The sequence below is a fragment of the Strix uralensis genome, chromosome 8 (genome assembly GCF_047716275.1).
Source record: "Strix uralensis isolate ZFMK-TIS-50842 chromosome 8, bStrUra1, whole genome shotgun sequence".
In the NCBI taxonomy this organism is placed as follows: domain Eukaryota; kingdom Metazoa; phylum Chordata; class Aves; order Strigiformes; family Strigidae; genus Strix; species Strix uralensis.
In genome coordinates this window covers 14157831-14178741 of record NC_133979.1, presented here as the reverse complement: position 1 = coordinate 14178741, position 20911 = coordinate 14157831, and positions in this window count along the sequence as shown.

Below are 20911 nucleotides of genomic sequence, written 5' to 3'. Positions count from 1 at the left end.
TAGGCAAAAGCAAGCTAAGACTTTTCTTTTTAAAAAAAGTCCCAGCAGCACTAACATACAAGGAAATAGGGGGACAGCAAAAGCAAAGATTGTATCAGCAAGCAATGGGAGTGAGTGAGAAGGAAGACAAGCAGAAGGTAGTTTTATTTCTGGATATTGCTAGTTCTGAAATAGTTTTCAGTAGGCCTTGGTCTGGTTAGGCAGAGAAATAACTACAGTACTATATACTGACATATGACATATACCACACTAAAAATGACAAGAGACATTTAAACAAAGTATTAAAAGGGAGTAGAGTCTGTGACTATTTTAAAAGTAAAGAATTAGTCTCTGTGGAGCTGAGCTCTTTCAGGCTGTGTTACAGTTCAGATCTACAATAGAACATTCAGAAGGACTAGAAAACTTAGGAATTACATGTTGGCAAGCAAAAGGTAGTCAAATTTGAAGGCTGAATGTTATCCTGACACCAAGGACAAGGAAAAATTCAAAATAATGTGGGAGATAAAGACAGAAATGTGCACTTCAATCTTCAAGACTGCAAAACAAAACAGAAGGGTAAAATATCACTAAACAAACCCCTGTATTTGGGGAAAGATGCAAAAACTTCAAAAGATTCTATCACTTTGCAAGAATTTGGGAATATCAACAGAGTTTTCACAGCGTAAACACAAAGGATAAAAAGAGTAACAGTAACTCCAAGGAATTTTTCAGAGAACTGGCAAATATTACAGCAGAAGATAAATGGACTACATCTGAAAGGCAGTACAACATTTAAATTTAAAAGCATACATTCTTGGCTTCACAGTAAGTGGACTCAAATGCCCAAGCCAAAGGAATATTTCAAAGTGCCAAAAAGTTTCCATATCATGGCTGACCTTTGCCCATTTCTACCACCTCTGGTTTTATGGAATTCATAATATTTTTCCTGCACAATAAATATAAACAATTAACTTGTCCACTGATGCGTTCTAGCAGATGGTTTTTCAAAACACTTTAAAGCCTCAATTAAAAACAGATTCAAACCTAGAAGACACTACAATGAAGTACTTTCCAGATCTGATAGCACAACATCATGTAGCAACATGGATTTAAGCAGTTTTCAGGAAAGTATGATTTGAGACATGTGTTACTCCAGCTCTCTGACAGAATTAGATGAACCATCTTTATTAACGTGCTAAAGCACACAGCTTTACAAACTGTAAAAAACTACAAAACTTTGTTCTAAAACAAACGATATCATTGGCTAAAGTCTTATTTAACTGAAAAAACAGGAGTACACTGTTTGAGAAGTCTGGTCACATTACTGAGAAAATGCAAATACAGAGGAAAAGGAACGCAACAATAAAGTCTAAATGATGGGGGTCTGCACTTTAAGCTGATAATACCGTGCTGGATATACTCTAGCAAACACTGTCAATGCAGATGGTAGCATAAGGTCCAGATAGACATGAGCAGATCAAAACTAGTTTTATTCCCAGAACTGAGAAAGAAGGAAGGAATGAATACTGATTTGGAGGTGGTGATCTCAAATGAGAACAAACATACCGCATACTTAAACAACTGAGCAGAAGAACTAGGGGATTTATCTTCTCCTGACAGCTCTGAGGCTGTTTTAGGAACATCACAGTTCCTCCCACGAGGCAAGGCATCATAGACCATAACAGTACATTAACTGGTAATTTAGGTAATGGAGCGCTTGTCAGAAATTGAAATTGTGCCTTTAACTGTTGCTAGCCTTATGCATACCTAGAAAACAAAAATGTGAGGAATCACTCCTTTAAAGAACTGTTGGTGAGGAGCTGCGGGGCTGGCTATGGTGGGAAAACATGCATACGGGCAAAAGCACAAAACCAGTGCAAGTGCATACTGTTTGTGAGTTTCTACTGAACACCATTCACCAGCATTACTCATTAGAAAAGGTGCAAGAGAGGAAAATAAACTAAATTTTTAAAACATTTACTTCTATGAAGAATTTTTAGTCATAACATCTGCAAGGAAAATGAATACCACTTGAAAAAAAGAAACAGAGGTCTGAAACTATTCTTTTGAATGCCATGGAGCTTCTTTAAATTCAGAAATTGTTTAGAAGGGTAAAAGTATGCTTGGGAGCTCCAAGTAAAATATTTTGGCATTTGTTTCATATTCTTCAAGCTAGAAAATTTGATGTCTTTGCTTGTGGTGAACTATTGGCCTTACAAACAAGTCACACATCTCACCGACTTATGGACCTTGCTATCCTTAAAAGAGGAAAAAAAATGTTGAAAGTCATTAATAGTACATGGTCTTTCTTAACTCCTATTGCCAATATGCACAAATGTTAGACCCCTTACCACATGAATTATACAGGAATCCATGGAGATCATAATCCTTTGCTTTGTTTCATATTTACCTTTCATTCTGGTTCTTCATTGTCCTTAAGTGAATTAAACCTACTATATGTGAAACTTGATCATTAGAAGGTATTGGGTTTAAGGTAGAAATTAATTTTAATCACAGTTTTTATTGTTTTTTCTTTGCTAGTAAAAAAATCAAACTTTTTCTCCCTCTTCTCCTCCTTTACAATCTTATGTTAAAAACCCATGATAAAACTGTTTCTTTTAAGAACATCAACAATTGAAGTTGCTCATTTATAGATACATAATAAGTTAGGAAATGAAAAACTATTTGTACAGCATTACAGGTACAGTGTAATGGACCACAGTGGCCCAATATTTTCTTACACCTACTAATACGTTCCTTGACCTCTAAATTCATTCTTAAAAATGTAAACCACCTAGTTTGTGAACAAAATCAAGCATGTATCTCCCAGATGATAAAATTTTCATGTGCTGTTGCATGTGCAATTATTAGGTGATGCCTGAATATGTTTCAAATAGGAACTTTTATACTTTATTTCACAAATTATTATAGAGATTACATTGAAATTCAGCTGCAGAGCATTTCCAAATGCCTTGCTTTTGGACCAACACACCTGTACTTCACATATCACAGAGAACATACACATTCAAGAAATTAGAGACAGAAACAAAAATAAGGAAAGGCATTTGACATTTCCCAGTCAGATTTGCTCAATAATATTTGTGACAGGAATTATTCTCTAAAATGTCAAACTCGAAGGGGTATACAGTCAGCAAAGTTTTAGGTATTACATGACTACCCACACCCTACCTATTTTGCATTTGTCAGGAATATTATTATACAGATACTACACAAAGACAACATTATATTGGATACATAGTTTCCAGACTATGCAAAATAATCCCAAAATAAAATTAAATTAGGTCAAAGAAATTTCACATTGGATTTTCCCATTCTATTTCAAAAAGGAAGAAAGTATTTCCTTACAGCTGCCCTGGTTCAGCTCTGTTTACATATTATGTCAAGTTTCCAAACCTTCCTTCATTTGATTTGTTGATACAGTGTCCAGTAAAATATTCTTGATCATTAACCAGGCCTAAATATTTTTTTCTGTTTTGTTTTACATAAACATGTGGTTGGTTGGTTTTATTTAATTCAGAACATTTCAGTCATCCTAAAAATTATGAGGTTCTTAAGGCATACTTGAGGATAATTCCTCAAAGAGGGATTTTCCTGTTTTACATATTAAACCTGTGGATGAGATGGAAAGTATGACCAACAGCTTGTTTTCTCGTTCTGCTCTAGACCCTTTCAGGACTTCAGAAAAAGCAGCTGATTTTCTCTTTTTAGATATCTGAGACACAGAGCACGTCTCCAGCTGTTCCTGGCATCACCTGGGCAGACTTCAGCTGCTCCTCTCCACGTGAGGAATTTTACCACTGAAGCAAAATGAACAAGATGAACTGATGGTCCCACAAGAGCAGCAATTTGTGATTCCATCTTTCTTCACGGGTAACAAGTTTCTACACCCTCTCTCCAGTTATCCATTGGGCTCTGGCTTCATGAGCCTTTGTGTCTTCCTTGTACAGGGTTTTAAGCACCCTGTCATAATTTCAAAATCTAACAGATGTAGTGATTAGCTTGTACTGACTCCATCTGTTCAGCTATGAACTTCTTCCTGCTGGGATTGTAAATGCAGATGGGAAAGAAAATTACACTTAATTGTTTTGGGGTTTGGGTTGGGTTTTTTTCATCTGTACAATCTTCTGGAAGCTGAAATACAAAACAACAAAAGAACACAAAAGACAAAAGCCCAGAGCAAACAAACGTAGCAGAATTATTGCCATCTAGGTCAAATAAATCTAAGGAGATAATCCACTTATGATAGTCCTGTGATATGGAATTTGAAAGGGAAAATAGTGTAAGCCATTAGTGGATGAAAGCTGTAACAAATATATAGTAACAAACTACCAGACATCATCTCTCATAAGTAATTTTTTTCTGTGCTTCATCATGTCTTTAGACAAAATCATTTAGATTTCATAAACAAAGTTCTGACATTGATGAAAGAAAAGTAATTATTAGTATGACAAGTCCATTACTAAAACAGCTCAGTTAATGTCTAGCTCATAAGAATTCCATCCCCACTTTCTCACTCAGCCAGAACTTTAAAATGTGTTAATAAATCTGACTAAATCCCCTAAATAACTGATAGAGTCTAATAATTTTAGAAACTCTAATAAAAGTACTATTGAAAATCATTAATAATTCTATACCTTTATGAGCATAAACCAATTTCAGTCACAACATGAAGTACATTGCAAGAATGTACTTTGTAATACATTTTTCAGTGTAACACTAATAAAACTTACATCGCCCATCACATAAGCAAAAGTGTCTGATGCAAAGTGTCCTGTCTGGTGATCTTGATTATACACCAAGTCCCAAAAGCCCCAGGTACATAGAGAGGGAAAGAAGAACAGCAACTTAGGTGTAAAGCTCTTCTCTGCAGGGTAAACAGTATGGGAGCAGGGATCGTTTTACTGGAGCAGGACAGGAAGGGAACCCAGCATATAGGCTCTCTGCAGAGTACCTGCATAATTTTGAGAAGCATTTTACTGTGCCCCATGGGCAGAGACTGAATACTGGCCTGTGTAGCATCAGTAAGGCCCATGAACTTAATGGCACAGATAGGAAATAGAGTGGGTTTTGCCAGTAGTTTTATACACCTCTGCTTTCTGTTGCTCAACATGGTGCAATCCTGGCCGAGAATTGCACCTGTCTACTCTCAGAAATTGTCATATTTGCCCTTAAAGGGGGGAAAAGACTTTCAGGAGTCTCCTGAAAGACTACACAGAGATCCAAAAATGGATTGCAGTCATACAAATCATGTCGCAATACTGAAAAACCCTTCACTTCACAAGGACACTCAGAAGCATCTCAGCTTTGGCAGAAAGATCTCTTTGGCCTCCAGCTGATGGATGAAGATGATTATGTTTCAAAGCTCAGGCATTTTTCTACCCATGTCCCTCTCTGATCCCCTATGTAGCTTTATAGTATGCTCAATACAGAGGTGCAGGATCAAACACCATGCAAGTATCTTGATACAACTTGAAGGAAGAGTTTCTTCTTCACTTATCCCACATCCCTTTACATAAAAAACCTCCACAGTGCAGCCTTCACCTAAGGGGAGGGAAACCCATCTTCATGCCCTTCTCTGTCTGACCAGTCCCAGACATTTTTCCTGGTGATATTGGTGCTCTTCAGGAAGGTGGAGGAATAAAGTTGGGAACCTCTCAAACAAAGCACAGAATCAGTTCTAGTTCCTCCATATCTGAAAGAAAGCTCTCAACAATTTAACAATTACAGTCTAACATACTAAATATTGCCTAGCTTGAAGGCAGGTCCATCTTTTCTCCCACTGCATTTTAGAAGAGTATCTTTGCTCAAAAGTCTGGATAAAGATGGGAGTATCGATCTTCCAAAGAGTGGCCTGGCAAAAGAAAAGTCCCTTTTCTCTTCTTCCTGCTGTGGAAAGCACCTGTGCTTAAAGGAGGGATGGGCTGAGTACAAGCTCTGACCTTAGCGGGATGTGACAGCAGGTGAACTCCCTTCAAGGTCCTTCAGGATCTTGCAGCAGATTGTGCCCTGATTGTTGGTCCCATTGTCTGAAGTCACCTCTCACAACTTTAATGGCAAACCAATGCCATCTGATTAGAGGTAGCTAGAAATCTATCAAATCAGAAAATATTGATTCAGAAAGAAAAAAAAAAGAAAAAAGCAATAATTTTAATAAAATCTTTTTCAGAAAAAAACAGCTGAAATCGTGATCCCTCCTATGTCAAAAATAGGCAACACACCTTCAAACACAGCTGCTAGTGCAAGTTATTTGTATATGGGCTTATCTGTAAAAGAACGTTTATCTGAAAGAATGACACAATTACATGCAATGATTCAAAATGAATCAAAATTCCAATAAGACAAATGCATGGTGTTTTCAGTTGCAGCATTTTAAGGTTCTTTTTTTTGATAGTAAACAGCAAAATGGGAAACAAACAACTTCATTTAGAAATAGCAATAACAAAATTAATAAAGATCGGAGTGCATGGCATGGCAGGGGGAACTAGATGATCTTTAAGGTTCCTTCCAACCCAAACCATTCTATAATTAATTGATCACATTTTCCTGTGTATTTAAACTGACTTAGAACACTTCAATGCCTTGCAACACTATGGGCAACACTTAGTGTGACAGTAACAAGTGGAAGTATCACATTTTCCCATGTGGTTTGTTAATTATAGCTGAATAAGGTGATGGTCAATATTGCACACAATTAAATGATGAGTTAGGTAAATTGAAATCCATGCAGAGTTAAAACAACATTCCAAGATGATGTTACCACATAATAAAATATTTCAGATGAGGATAATTATATGCCAGGCTAAAATGATGAAAATAATGATCCTTTCTACAGAGGATAGAAATGGTTTATTCTTCCCTCTGCACCAATAAGAGTACCAGTGTGACTTTTATATTGAATAGATGTATTTTATTTACACAGACTATTTTCACATAATTAATTGTTGCACACAGAATTTGTTCCTTCTCTTGATATACAAGCCATTTTAATAATTATAAAGGGAAGTGCAAGGTTTGGAGCTTTCTTCAATTCTTACAAATTAAAACCTTTATGCTGTGTTATACATACGTATGTGTGTGTGCACATCTGTTTATGTACAGACATACTCCTAGCAGAAAAGTAATGTTCAAATAATTTGACTCCACTACTTCAATATTGCTGTTATGTTTTCACATTGCATATTCGTTATTATTATTTGGAGTATGATGCCAAGCAAGCATATATTCTGTGGTAAAAATATGAACATCTACAAATACTTAAACAGATAGGATTAGTTTATTAGCAGTTACAAGACTAGCATCTTATGTGAAAGCAGATAAAGTTATGGGGTTTTTTAGTTTGAAACCATATTGTTGTTTCTAAAATTAAAGATTTCTATATATTCTTAAAATTTTGTATTCATATAATTAACTAAACTTGAATTCTGTAGAAGTAGGAAACAGAGGAATCAGGAAAATGTGTTACTTTTTAAGAGCTAATAAGTATTTCCTCTCCAAGAAAAAATGTTAGAAATTTTATGATGTTTTCATAGTCTTTTGTTCTCAAAAGTAAGTTTTATTTCCAAAAAACAAATTGCACTTTTGACTTAAAAATTTTTTTCTCCTAAAAGATACAAACCAGCTTACATGTTCATTGTAACTGCATCCGTAGAGCAACTCAGTGATAGAGGCTCTCCTGTTAGCTACTATCATTTTCCAGTGTTGTAAGAAAGGTATTTTTACACCAGTCTGGAAGTTCAGGCTTCCTGCAAGTAGCACTCGAAGGACCAGGATCTGTGTGCAGCTCTTTAACATGTGCTCCACACCACCTCATTTCCCACATGAAACCTTTGTGCCTTCTCGCACAACCTGTCCCTTTCAAGGGGACTTCATATATCATTCTCTTCATCAAAGGCAGGAATATGTTGCAATTCTGAAGGAATTCATAATGGATACACCCCAAAGAAAGACTTTCTGGCTGGTGAACACCTTCTCAATTTATTTCCGACGGGATTTTATATTTATCAAGGTAAGAAAGCAAGCTTCTCTATCACATATACAACTAATAAAAACCTTCATTAAAGATAAGGAGGTTTCAAAGTTAAGCACTTGGGAGTTAGAAAATGCCTAAATTAGTGTTCGCTTTGCAGCCAAAGTTTACACTGTATGTACATATGCACCACAGAACAATCCTTAGCTGTTTTTCCCACCAGCTGTGAGCCAAATAACATATCATTCCCTAGTCCCATCTCCACAGACAGCTGAACTGCTTCAGTTGAATTTTTTCCCAAAAAGATTCCCTTCAGGAAGTCACCCAACATGAGTTTTTCAAGCAAAAGGTTAATGTTTCAAAATTCAATAAATGTAACCGGTCATACTTTTAGTTCTCATGGAGTCTTCTCAGATGGTCCCATAGGCAAGATTGCCACCTCTTTGCAAACATGTATATAGACAATGAACATCCTTCTGGAGGATTCAAGGACACAGAATTCACTAGAAAAGAAAAGGGTCCATCTGTTGCCCAACTGACCTACCCTCCCCTGCCATACAAGGAGCAGGAAAGGAATGGGATAGGTCATTATGAACATTACACTTAAGCCACATAGTTATTTCAGGACTGAGATCACATTGCATGAACCTGATCCATGCAGCTGTTCATGACACCACCTTGAATGACTATAACCCATATTGAGATCTGCCTCAGGTGCTATGAATCCCCATTCAGTTGTGCTGACCTGTCCCACAGTGTTCCATTTCCCACCTGATCTCAAGACAGAATCCATGTATCTGCTCAGCAAGCCTGGCTGCCATTATTTTATAATCTGTATTTCTGCTTGCTCTTTCCTTCCAGGTCGAGCATTCAATATTATACTACTGTTTCATATCCATAGCAAACTAATAACCAAAGACGGGCAGGTTTCTTCAGGCACTTGAGCTCGGAACATGATTTAAATTCCTGCCCCATGTAACATATACTAACAAGAGGTCTCTATTAGATTACATGAAAAGGACTTGCAGGTAAATCTTCTCTCTCTTGCAATTATTAAATTTACTATTAAGATTACTTACAACTGAGCATCATTTGTATGATACAACTATGACATGTGATTACATATAACTCCAGCATTTTAATTCCACTAGAATATAGACCCAAACTGGCCAATTTGATTGTATACTTATTTCTTTCATCTTTATTTGAACCATGGGCATTTATCATGAGCCAATTTCCTGAATGAATGCAAGGCCATCGCTTGAATTCCATTACAACATGCAAAGGTTCACGCTGCACTGACACTATTTCTGATATTCCTGCTACATTATTTGAAGTTAGATAAGGTATCACTCCACTGCACGCCGGAGCATGAAGTGTTGGCATATCCTTAAATTGTTTGGGGTGGTTTTCTTTTTCCATTACATGCTTTTTATTTCCATCACTGTGAGAATAGAATCAAATCCAAGACTGAATCTTTTTGCAGATTTAATCATGTTTCCCTTGTTTTAATTGCTATTTAAAAGCATATTAATACCTATCTACATACCTATCTTTATTGTACCAGCTCAAATTAAGTAATTTCTTGCCTTCAACAAATTATTTCAAAGCAGATGAAAAAAGTACAAGTCAATGCTTTAGAAAGCACAGCTGTGGCTGAGGTGTATGTAAGCTCCTGGCAGCAGTCAGAGAGCATTTTGCTAATGACATCCAGATAGGGATTCTCTTTTAGCTCCTTATGGTTTTCACAATTTGAACTCTGAACTTTTATAAACTGCTGTTACACAAACTAGGCTCTTCCTCCCAAGAAACCACAACTTAAGCAATGAAGATCCAGCCCTGAAATACATTCAAAAGATTTACCATCAAGGCATGAGAAATAAATACCGCTCTATTCACCAAACATACTTACTGTGTAGCACACAACTGCCACAGTTTGTGATGGTAACAAGGAGGGTAGCTTACTTTGATGAAAGTTGGATGTCAAAGAAGTTATCTGGCCTTTGGAGCCTTAAAAGTACAGCCCTACATTCTCTGGGGGCTTTTGCATTTCAGCTATAAAAGCTCATAGGGCTTTTTGTGGCTGAGTTTGAATCATATTTAAAAAATGAAAACCATGTGAGCCTCTTTATTTTTACTGCCGTACCATTAAACATCTGTAGACTGTCATAAGTGGGTTTACTGACATATAACTGAAAGCAAATCCCTTTATCTTCTCACCAAGAATAATGACATTAAGCTGAGGTGATCATCATTAAAAAAAGATCTCCATGGCTTCAGTGCCCAAATATATTCCTGAACATTCAAGAGAATCAAAAGTTCTGTTTCTCTGCAGATTTAAAAAAAAAAAAAAAAAAAAAAAAAGGAGAAAAAAAAAGAGCATGGCATAAACACAGATGACAGCACTTGAATTTCCACACCAAATAATAAATGGAAAAATAAAATAAACTGTATTTCAGCCCTCTTTGACTTCTAAAGTGTAACAGGAAGTTGGACTTCACATAAATCTTTATCACACCTTTCAGGTTATTTCAGCAAACTTTTTTCTATTAAAATATAATACAAATAAAAGAGAACTAGGTGTTAGTAAAATGAAATAATTCAAAGGAATTCTCACTAGCACCTTCTAAACTCTGTGTCTCACTCTACATCTACTGAGAATCCCAAGATCCCACAAGGAAAAAACAGCATGGATAGTTAGGGAACGTCCTGCACTTGGCATTTTACCGTGAGTGCTACAGTGATGCAATGAACAGGTTATATGACCATTAAAAACCGTAATAAATGAAACTTTTTCAGCTTACTAGTGAACACAAAAACTTATTATGTACTACTCAATTGTGACTGAATAACAATTTATGCCCATCCCTAATATTTCAAAGATAACCAGAGCTTGTTTTTCAGTAAAAATGTTTTCATTATTTTTCAAATTCTCTTAAGGCTGCCTAAAAAAATCTTCATTCTGTCTTGCTTTTTCTATCCACTCCACAATTCCAGCTTTTCCCTGTTTAGAATGCCATAACACTTTTAACTAGAATGATTTAGTTATATTTATCACGCAAAGAGTTTTGAGTAAATTGGAAAGGTAGGCAGTCTGGAGAAATGAAGCTGGCTGGAAGCTTTGGATGTTGGCATAACAACATCTAGTTTTGACACTGAGGGCGGAATCTGTATTTCTTTGTTGAGTGAAAGACAATAAAGCCTTCTGGTGGGTTAATTTATAGCCTTGGGATATTTTTAAAAAACCAAGTAGCTACTTTTATGTTTTGTCATGATGTCTCAAGAAGACATTTGTCAGGTTAGTCCTTTAATGCATCAGGAATCTTGTTTACATATTAATAAATTTAGATTAACTGTAAAGATTTTGGTAAATATTTGTCAGGCCTTTGTGGATACATGTTAAATATAAATAGAGTTCTATCCAGTCAAACAAACTGGGCAGATTCAAAGGGGCAGAGCTTCAAACTGCAAATGTACATTTTTAATAGCACATGAAGAAACAGCCAGGAAAGTGTGGAGCCTGGGCGCTATGACATTTTTTCCTGCAACCCCTGCATTGTTTTGCTAAATAGTTTGTTAAATAGTGGCATGTTGCCTCACACATGCAGCGTTATTAGCTAACAGTGAACAAGTTTTGCATAAATTAATATATCGGGGGGGGGGGGGTGGAGGTGGGGAAGGGAGGGATCTACTTATTCATCTTCCCCAGGTAAGTAGAAACTTTCCTCATAACCATAGATGGAATGGAGTCCTAACTAGTAAGGATGAGTCCCTCTCATGCAAGTTGAAGAAGTCACCCAGACCCTCCTTTCCTCCTGATGGCACAACTTGAACATACTGTCTTCAGCACAAGTGCCATTACTGAGCATCGTTATTTTAACCCTACTCACCCATCTATTATTATCTTAGGCAGGCCATGTGGTTGTGGACTGTCATGTTTACTTGAGGCATTAGAGTAGGACTAACAGATACATTGCACTCATGAAAAACTGCAATGTGAATCATTATTGCTTAGTAGCGGTAGAATCATTCACTGTAAGTATAACTCATCCCCACACCAGATCAAGCCACTCTGAACTGGCAGCACTATTTGTTAATACTGGGGTGGGGCCGGGGGCAGGGAGGGGGTGGTGTTGGAGGGGGATGATTTAGCAAGCACATCATATAGAAGTCATGAAATGAGTAACACAGTCCTAGGTTCCCCTCATGTTGTCACTGTTGTTCCTTGTAGAGAAAGCAGGTAAGATGCAGCAGAGCTGGTCTGATTCCCTTGGCCAAGCAGACCCTCCTGGTAAGAGGATGGGAGCTACAGGTGCTGTTTGTGTCCCCTCAGAGTGTTAATTCTGTTCAGCATGTGCCCTCCAATCAGAAATTTTCTTTAAAAGGTGACAGTTACAATGCCTGTCCTTACTCGTTGGTTTGCACAACAGAAAGGCTGAGAGGATGGCAACTGTGAATTTGCAGTACTAACACTGTGTACTGCATTATACTCAGTCCTCTGCCACGTGCATTTGACTGACAGTGGTTCTCAGTTTATTTATTCTGTTGGAACTCAGTATTTTTGCATCGCTTCTTGTTCTGAAAGATATTATACATTGATTTTGCTGCTAAGTACTTATGAACAAAACAGTGGAGGAGATGAGCATTTCTTAGTCCCGAACATAAGCAGTAGAGATGGACAGCTGGGGGAAGGAACTGTGAAATAAAAGCATACCAGAATTGTAACAGTGTAAAATCTTGTTACTTCTACCATAAAACCCCACCACTGAGACAGAAAATACAAAGCAATTAGAAAGGGGAAGAAAGAGGCAGAAAAACTAGAGGAAAGATGAAAACCAGAAATTACAAGAGGGTTTGGCAATGAGAGTCCTGAATAAAGTGCTATAGGTAGGTTTTCCTCTCTCTATTGGTTTGTTTCCTCTGTTTCTTCTGTAGTAGACTAGGATTACAGATTAAGCTATTTTTCCATGTGAGTAAAAATAATTGATTCTCAATGTGGGCACCACTTGAACTTAACAAATCTGCATCTGAAGGGGCAGTCCCACTTTCATACCAAATGAAATGAAAAACAAAGTTTCTTCCATATTGGGTAGTGGAACATAACACTAGAAATACCAGCAAAAATCACCCAGCCCTGCTTCGATTTCTCTTCCATTTCACAAAACCAGCAGTATTACTTTCCATAGAAAATGCTAATATCCCTTGAGCATATTTAAACTTGTTAATCCTGTGTCCTCAACTCCCTCTGAGACTGCTACACACTAGGTGAATCCCTTGACATGGAATTACTACCACATTGCAGGTTGATTTTATTAAATCGCCCAGGGCAGGAAATCCAAGTGTCTCAAGCAAATGAAGAATTCCTGTTCTGCTCCTGAGAGCTGTACCTTCCACACAGTCTTGTTTGAGAGATTTCCTTGCTCTGACTGCACATAGTCAGCAAGGCCTGAGGTAAGTGGGAAAATTTATAATTAGTTACTGCTCTCATGTGACCTCAATCTCCCTGAGAAATCAGGATCCCGAGAAGAGTGCTTTATTGGAGCTGCCCTCTGGGTAGCATGTTCTCACAGAACTGTATTTCATGTGAAATGTTTTATTATTAAAAAATAATCTACCACACAACTGATTTTTTTCTCCTTTTTCACAATGAAAATAATCCATATTCATCTCACCGTCCCGGCTTCAAACCAGCCTTTCTTGTACTGGCCAGAGTATAAATAAGAGATTTCACCTGCCTCAGAAATTGCGTAGTGGATGTGCTGATGCTGGAGGCTCGCAGGGTCTTTGGCTGCTCCACCCCACCTCCCTAGGGTGCCTGCACGTCCTGGCCGCAGGGCTCAGCAGCAGCCCCTGGCTCCAAAGGGCTTCCACAGGCCACTTGCTGATACGCCTAAAGCATCACATGCCAGCCTCAGGAGTGTCACCCGGAAGGGGGGGAGCTCTGACAAGTGGGATTTATCTGGGGTCTTTCTGGAGTGACCTGCAGAGTAAAACAGCCGGGGAAACATTACCACATCATCTTGCCTCTTGGCGAGAGCACGATCACAAAGAATGAGTCTTCTGGCTGGGATTCTGTTGGCATGTGTATGACACTATCATTTAACCCACTTTATACACTTTTCCTTGTCTCCAGCCAAGTTTTTTCCTTGTTTGGCAATATGGATTAAGATACAGAAATATGGACTAAGCTTATGCATTCAGGCCATGGTACTGGACTCTGTCAAAAGCTATTTTGAAATCCAAGAAGGCTACATCTGTAACTTTCTCCATCTGTTCTTTGCATAATTTCCCTGAAAATAAGTATACCAGACAACATCACACTTGAGATTTTTACATTTTATGAAGTTATACTGTCTCGGTTTTGTCATTCAGGATTTTTCCAGATGTTTTGTGATCTCACTTGTAATTAACAAGATCCAAGTCTGACACTAGCACTGAGATCAGACTCAGACATGTACATTCAATAGTCTAACATAATTCTGATTTTATTTCTTTTTATTTACATCTCCCAATCCTTTTCTATGGAAGAAAATAAAAAATGCATCCAAATAACAACTTTGAATATCATCAGCAACTCCTAATAACCTTTTTAAAATTACTGCTTTATTAGATTTCAATGCTGAACATTCACACTGCAAAATTATTGTAATTCTGTATTTCTATGGAAAACATGTGGTGCACTGACACATACATCCTGGGTTGAGTCCCCTGTTATTTACTCCACAGTTCTGAAATTAAAGTGGCATTTTTAATTTTCTCAGCTGAGAAAGCAAAATGAACTAAGCAAAACATGGCAGTATGTATGACTGTGCAACACTAATTACTACACTGGCAGAAGCCACCAGCACTCACATGTAATCTTAAGAAGGATTTGTCTCAGGATGTTATTTTTCTACACATTAGCACTCTAAAGTCAGTCAATTTTCATGAACTACTGACATTTTAGCACTGGCAGGGCTATACGCAGCACAAACTGCTGAACAGAAATAAGTGGTTTATTGACGTAGTAGGTGATATTCTATTATTGGGATATCAGTATTATAGTAATTCATTTGGGCTTTTTTTTTTTCTTTTTATCAAAATATCATCCTCTTAAATTAGTTACAGTGAGTTGGATAATTCTTAATAAAGAAGAGACACACAAGTTGGAAGAATCATCCCTGCTTAATTACAGCAAAAATCATAGTTCCTACTTGATGACCTAAAGTGTTTTAAAAAGGAAATTTTTATATATGAATGATGCTTTCACTTGACAATTGTTTTTCCTTTGTTTGAAAACAGAAATATTTGAAAGAGTTTACAGAAGTTCAGGGGAGAAACCTGGTCCTCCTATATATATTTGCAAATCATCTAGTGCATTCCTTTCAGATCACTGAAAGCATATAAAAAATAAACTACTTCCCAAGAAGACACTCCTGTGAGCAGAAATACACCCACCAAACATGGTGAAATGTACACATTTATTTGGGAGTGAAATGAAGCGGTGAGTGATATGTTGTGGGATTAACTTGTGTCAAGTTGTGAGTTATTTCATGGAAGGAAGTAATTTAAAAACATATCAGTATTTCTTCAAGCATTGAATGATTTACTATAGCTCTGTCAAATCTTCTAGAACTGAAAACTGTTCCATCAAAGTCAATGTGAACTCTGACAGTGAATTCAAGAGAAGCAGGCTTGCACTAAGCATACCAAATAAAATGTAATATTAAACATCACAAACACTTTAAAAATCATTTTACTGGTTCTGTTGTACTGAACGAATAAAACACCACAGCAAGAATTATAGTCTCTCACTAAAATGGATTAACGATTTCTTGGAAGAGAAGATTACTGAAAAGTTATGAACAAAGACTGACATTTCTGTATAAAAATATAAACACTTCTTACATACATGAGAATAGTTTATTCAGCATTGAAGGTTAAATCATTCAAACCACTATCCTTCATTCTGGCCGCCAGCTCCTACTCATGCACAATATAGATGGGTCACCCAAAGAGTAAGTGCAGAGGAGATGTTGGTACAACACACAAAGCATAGCCCTGGGCTGCAGCTATGATGCTTTGATTTGGCAGTCTTCAAACAGACAGCAGTAGAGAATGATGAGTTGTGATTTCTCTTATGCAGTTCATTTTAGAATTATTTTTTTAATTAAATAATTTTACTTTAAAAGTGACTGCATTTCTTTCTTGGGGATTTTTCTCCATTTCCCGAGAATCCTTGCCATTTCCACAACGTGAGGCCTTGCATAATGGTTGGGCAAAAGCGGGAGGCAGAGGATCACTGAAGTAGTAAGGGGTTATTTCTATCTTGTCAGATTCAGACATCTTAGACTTCTTAACTAAAGTGACAGAGGAATTTTTTATGCTTATTTTCTAAAGCTCATAGTAAGAAGAAAGTGTTGGGGTTTTTTTATTCCAGCTTTTTCCCAGAAAACACTTACCATTACCCTTTCATATGCGAGTTTCTGATTCTATGGACTGTAGTACAGCAGTAAAAACTATCTCCTGGTTAAATGTATTTGCAGAGAATCATATAATACGTGGCTGCATTTGGAGGAGATATATCTGAAGGAGACATTTTATTTTACATCGTGTAAAATTTTATACTGCCATCACATTCTCTTAAAAATCACCCTTTCTCTTCTGGGAGATTATGTAAAACCATAAATAAGCAATTTTAATGTGTTCTGTTAAATTTTAAGAGCCAGGATGTGCAATCAAAGAGAGTATTTTGTTTGGATTGCTTGAAGCTGAAATTAAAGGGGATCACTGCTGGTCTCCCACAGTAGCAGGCAACATGGGCTGGAAGAAGGGTAACTGCAAAGAACTTCCAACATCAGAAGTATAGAGTGCACTAAAGATTTTCTCAGAAGGCACAAGTCTGTTGACAGAGTAAGCCCAGCAACCAGAAATCCTGCTTCATCAGCAACAAATACTGATAAGAGAATAAGCTGTACTGATGACAAGCCTGACTTGGGACACATGGCTGAGAATTGTGCAAGAAACATGAAATTATTTAAGTTGGAAGTGATCCTGCAGGTCATCATGTCCAACTCTGTTCCGAGCAAGGCAAGCCTTGAAGATGGGTACGACCTTCTGCTTTTGAAACTTGATGGTGCAGCTTCCTGGAGTTTGTCACCATGGAAAGAGAAATCTTGTCGACCATAGAAGGGCTGGTAACAGCCAAGATGGAACAGCCTTAGATATTGTCACCACTACAGTAGAAAAATACCAGAGAAAGAAAACAGGAAGGTCACATCACGCACATACCAGATGAATGCATCAAGTTCAAGGTCTCATACTCATAAAGGGATTTGTTTGTCATGAGTTAAGCAACAATTGGACCCCAGGGCTCAGCGCAGTTTTCTGTTGAGGGGTGAGCACTCCAAACATGCATTGCAGAGTCATGCTCCTTCCCTGCTGGGGGGTCAGTCACACTGGTTTTTGCAAACAAGAATATCTTCAAGACAGATGACAGATGCCAAATTACTGTTTTAGGAAGTGGGGTTGAATAGCTTCAGGCAATCATGGATTAAAGTTCTGCCTTCATCTTCCCCTCATGGCTTGTGTTACACAGACTAGAAGGAGCAGCAGATAGCATGTGGTGTTTCAGGTACCTGGGGAACTTAATGGATGAAAATTAATGCACCCAAGAAATTACTAGAAGTCACTGCTCATCAGGATTTACAAAAATAAAAATTTTAATCCTGAATTGGAATTTAGACTTTATCACTTGTCCGTGCCATTGCAAAAGTTTATCTTTAAGCTACCAGGCTGCTTTGGCACGAACTATTGTAGGTTCTCCTGCTGGAGCCCTCACTTCCACACAGCTCTGCCTTCAGTGAGTGTGAAACAAAAATAGGACTGAAACATGTAATCCAGTGAAGAAATTGTTTCAGATTACAAATATCTGAATTTATAACTGATAATGGAATTTAAAGTATTTTTCCTCTGCTAGCTTCAGAAAAAATACACATACACACAAATTTTGCTGAGAATGGTAGCTACTTGGTAGCAATGTTTTACTGATAACATTTTTTTGCCTCAAGTATTTTAACTTGTCAACTTCCTACTGGCAGTAGATTTAAAAAAAAAAGTGAAGTGGATTTATATTTGCAAACTTTTGTAGCATGTATTTACTTTGCAACCATGGTGCTGAAATTAAACAGCTAGATAGATACATGTTTATATTTCTGCAACCACAGGACTTTTTTTTTAAGACTCCATGAATATGTTGATAAGAAACAAAGTCCTTAGTATGTCTATGTCACTCTTTAACTTATCCTAATTATAAATAATTTTTTTAATTGCATTGGAAATTATTTAATATTTAAACATTGTCCAGTCACTTCAGACATCATCACGTTTACAGGAGGCAGTAGAAGAAAGGGACAAGCGAGGCAAATAGATTTGTTTTCAAAGTATCATCATTGGGAATTGCTGAAATGTTCACAGGAAGCCTTTTTCCCCACACAAGGAGGGTCAGATCTGTTATGGCAAACAGTTATGATTGACTAGACATCTGGTATTTTTGTGTTATTAATTCTTCCTATAACTTGCTGCAAATACTATGTTTATTTGTTTTCTTGTTTCTTATAAATAAGTTGTACTGAGTAAGACCTTATGTTTTAGGTTTTGCACAATTTTCAGGCTCTCTGATCAAATCCCTAGGTTTCCACCAATAGATATATTCCTCAATTGCACTGCCTACCCCTTCTAAACATAAATCACCTCTAAAAAGTCATCACACTACTACATTTCTCCAGAGCTGGATAGGACTTTTTCCTATGGTATTTCTCTCCTTTAAAAGGAAAAAAAAAAAAAAAAGTTAGATGGAAAAGGAAGACCTTGTTTTTGGTACTGAAAGAAGCATAGAGATCAGACCTGGAAATACTCACACCTACGTTCTCCTGTTCTGCTAGGGTTGGATCCTTTCTGCACACTCCCTAACTCAGAAAGGGAAGCCTAATGTTAAGAATTTGTACTCAGCCATAGGGTTTAAGATACTTTATTCAGAAACTGTGGGTCACAGATGTATATTGTATCTATCTGCATAAAAGCAGAGCATCAGCTACATAAGGGTCAGACTGCAAATCTTTTTGATTTGCCAGACTATTAAAGTGAAACAAAAATGAGAAAAAATATGGATTACTACTTACCAGAGAAGAACAAATCACAGATGATAAAGAAAAAACTGCAACAGTCATTGCCTTTTTTGGCCTTCAAAAAAAAAAAAAAAAGTAATTGTGAACTAATTAGTTTAAATAACCAGGAAAGCTTGGAAAAGCCTGAAGAAAATATGAGTTAATGAATCTGTGAGTTACATTTAAGAATCCTATAACGATAGGCAAGTGTTGGTCCTGCTCACCAGCCTGATCTCCTCCAAGGGCATGAGTTCACAAAACAGCTGAGTAAAATTAACAGCTCCTCAGCAAGGGAGGTCTCATTGCCCTTGCCTTTGCTGATGTACTTCCCCTCATTCTCCCTTCACTTCACACTTGCAAAATTTCTGACACTGCAACTAGAGCAATTCAACTTGTTACACCTGTAAACAGCTACTCCCTCTTTTCCTGCACTCATTTTTTTTGACATTTTTGCAAGTTCAGTCAACTCATGGTGCATTCAAACACCAAAACTGGTGCAAAGGCAGCAGCAAGAGCACGTGGCCAGACACACTGTCCTCCCAGCCATGGTTCAGCCAGCTCATTCCAAAAGCTCCCCAGAAGCCCAAGAAGCTGATGTAACAGCAGCCTAGTGAACATTTTGGTGTAGAGGGGATTGTTTACTTGACAGTCTGAATTGTTGTATTTACAACAGAAAAAGGTCTCCTTCCAAAGCATCCAACTGGATGTACTAATGGTTATGAGAAAATGAGCCATGATAGTGGTCGTTCCATGTAGAGAATCAAACATGATATTTTTCCCATTGTTTACCCAGCTCCAGGGTCTGAGAGGAGACACACAATACACCACCGCTCCCCACATTGCTGCATCCACTGGTCACGAGCAACCCACTTTTGAAAAGTCATTTTTATGACAATAAAAAGCATGCTGTTACTGAACCAATCAACATAGCACTAACATGAAATATTTTCTGAGATACACACTCAATACTATCTGATGGTCAACGGGTACTGGAACTCATAACTGTTTTTTTTCCTTGCAGCTATTCCTCATCACAAAGCAGTAAACTCAGGGTTATCTCAAGAACACAAAATGCAACTGCTTATATTAAATAGCCCCTCTTTTATCTCATCTTTGGAACAGCATTGCACTGTTAGTATTTAAGATTTCCTAGTAAGTATTAAAATTAGCTCACATTCAGAAGGAAAACATTGTCTGTTCAAGGAGTAAACACCTTCCTCAGTAAAATGCAGCAAGACTGAACTGAAAGTCATTGTTTACTGAAATCAAAGACCAGTTTTGCCATTTTTAATGGTGGCAGATCATAGAAGTTTAAATTGAAAAGCATCTGGGTTTTTTTAGGAAGCAACAAAAGTTAGAAATTCCCTTGGGATTTGAGTGCTTTTCTCAGAACTCAAGTATTGAGAATTAAATCTCATGCCAATCTATGCAGTTAATCAGCAGTGTGCTGTGCCACCAGTAATATCCTGGGGGAGTGTACCAGCAGGCAAAGCACGTCTGAAAGGTCCCAACATCTTGTCCTAAAAGGTGTCACCACAGCTAGAGAACTGGTACATATGTTCCTGAAATCATTCCTAAGATATTCGACTAAAGTAATAAAAACACTTAAATACAAATATCGGAAAACAAACACACAAGGGAGACACTTTGCCTCAAGAATCAGATCAAAAAGACCTTGAACCTTGCTCTCCATCTTTGTATCTGGGTAACAAGCTACAGATATTTGCCTAATCCTCATGATGAGCAACACCTTACTGATGCTTTGCTTCAGCAGGTTGATTCAGCCCGGGCTAGGGCTTCA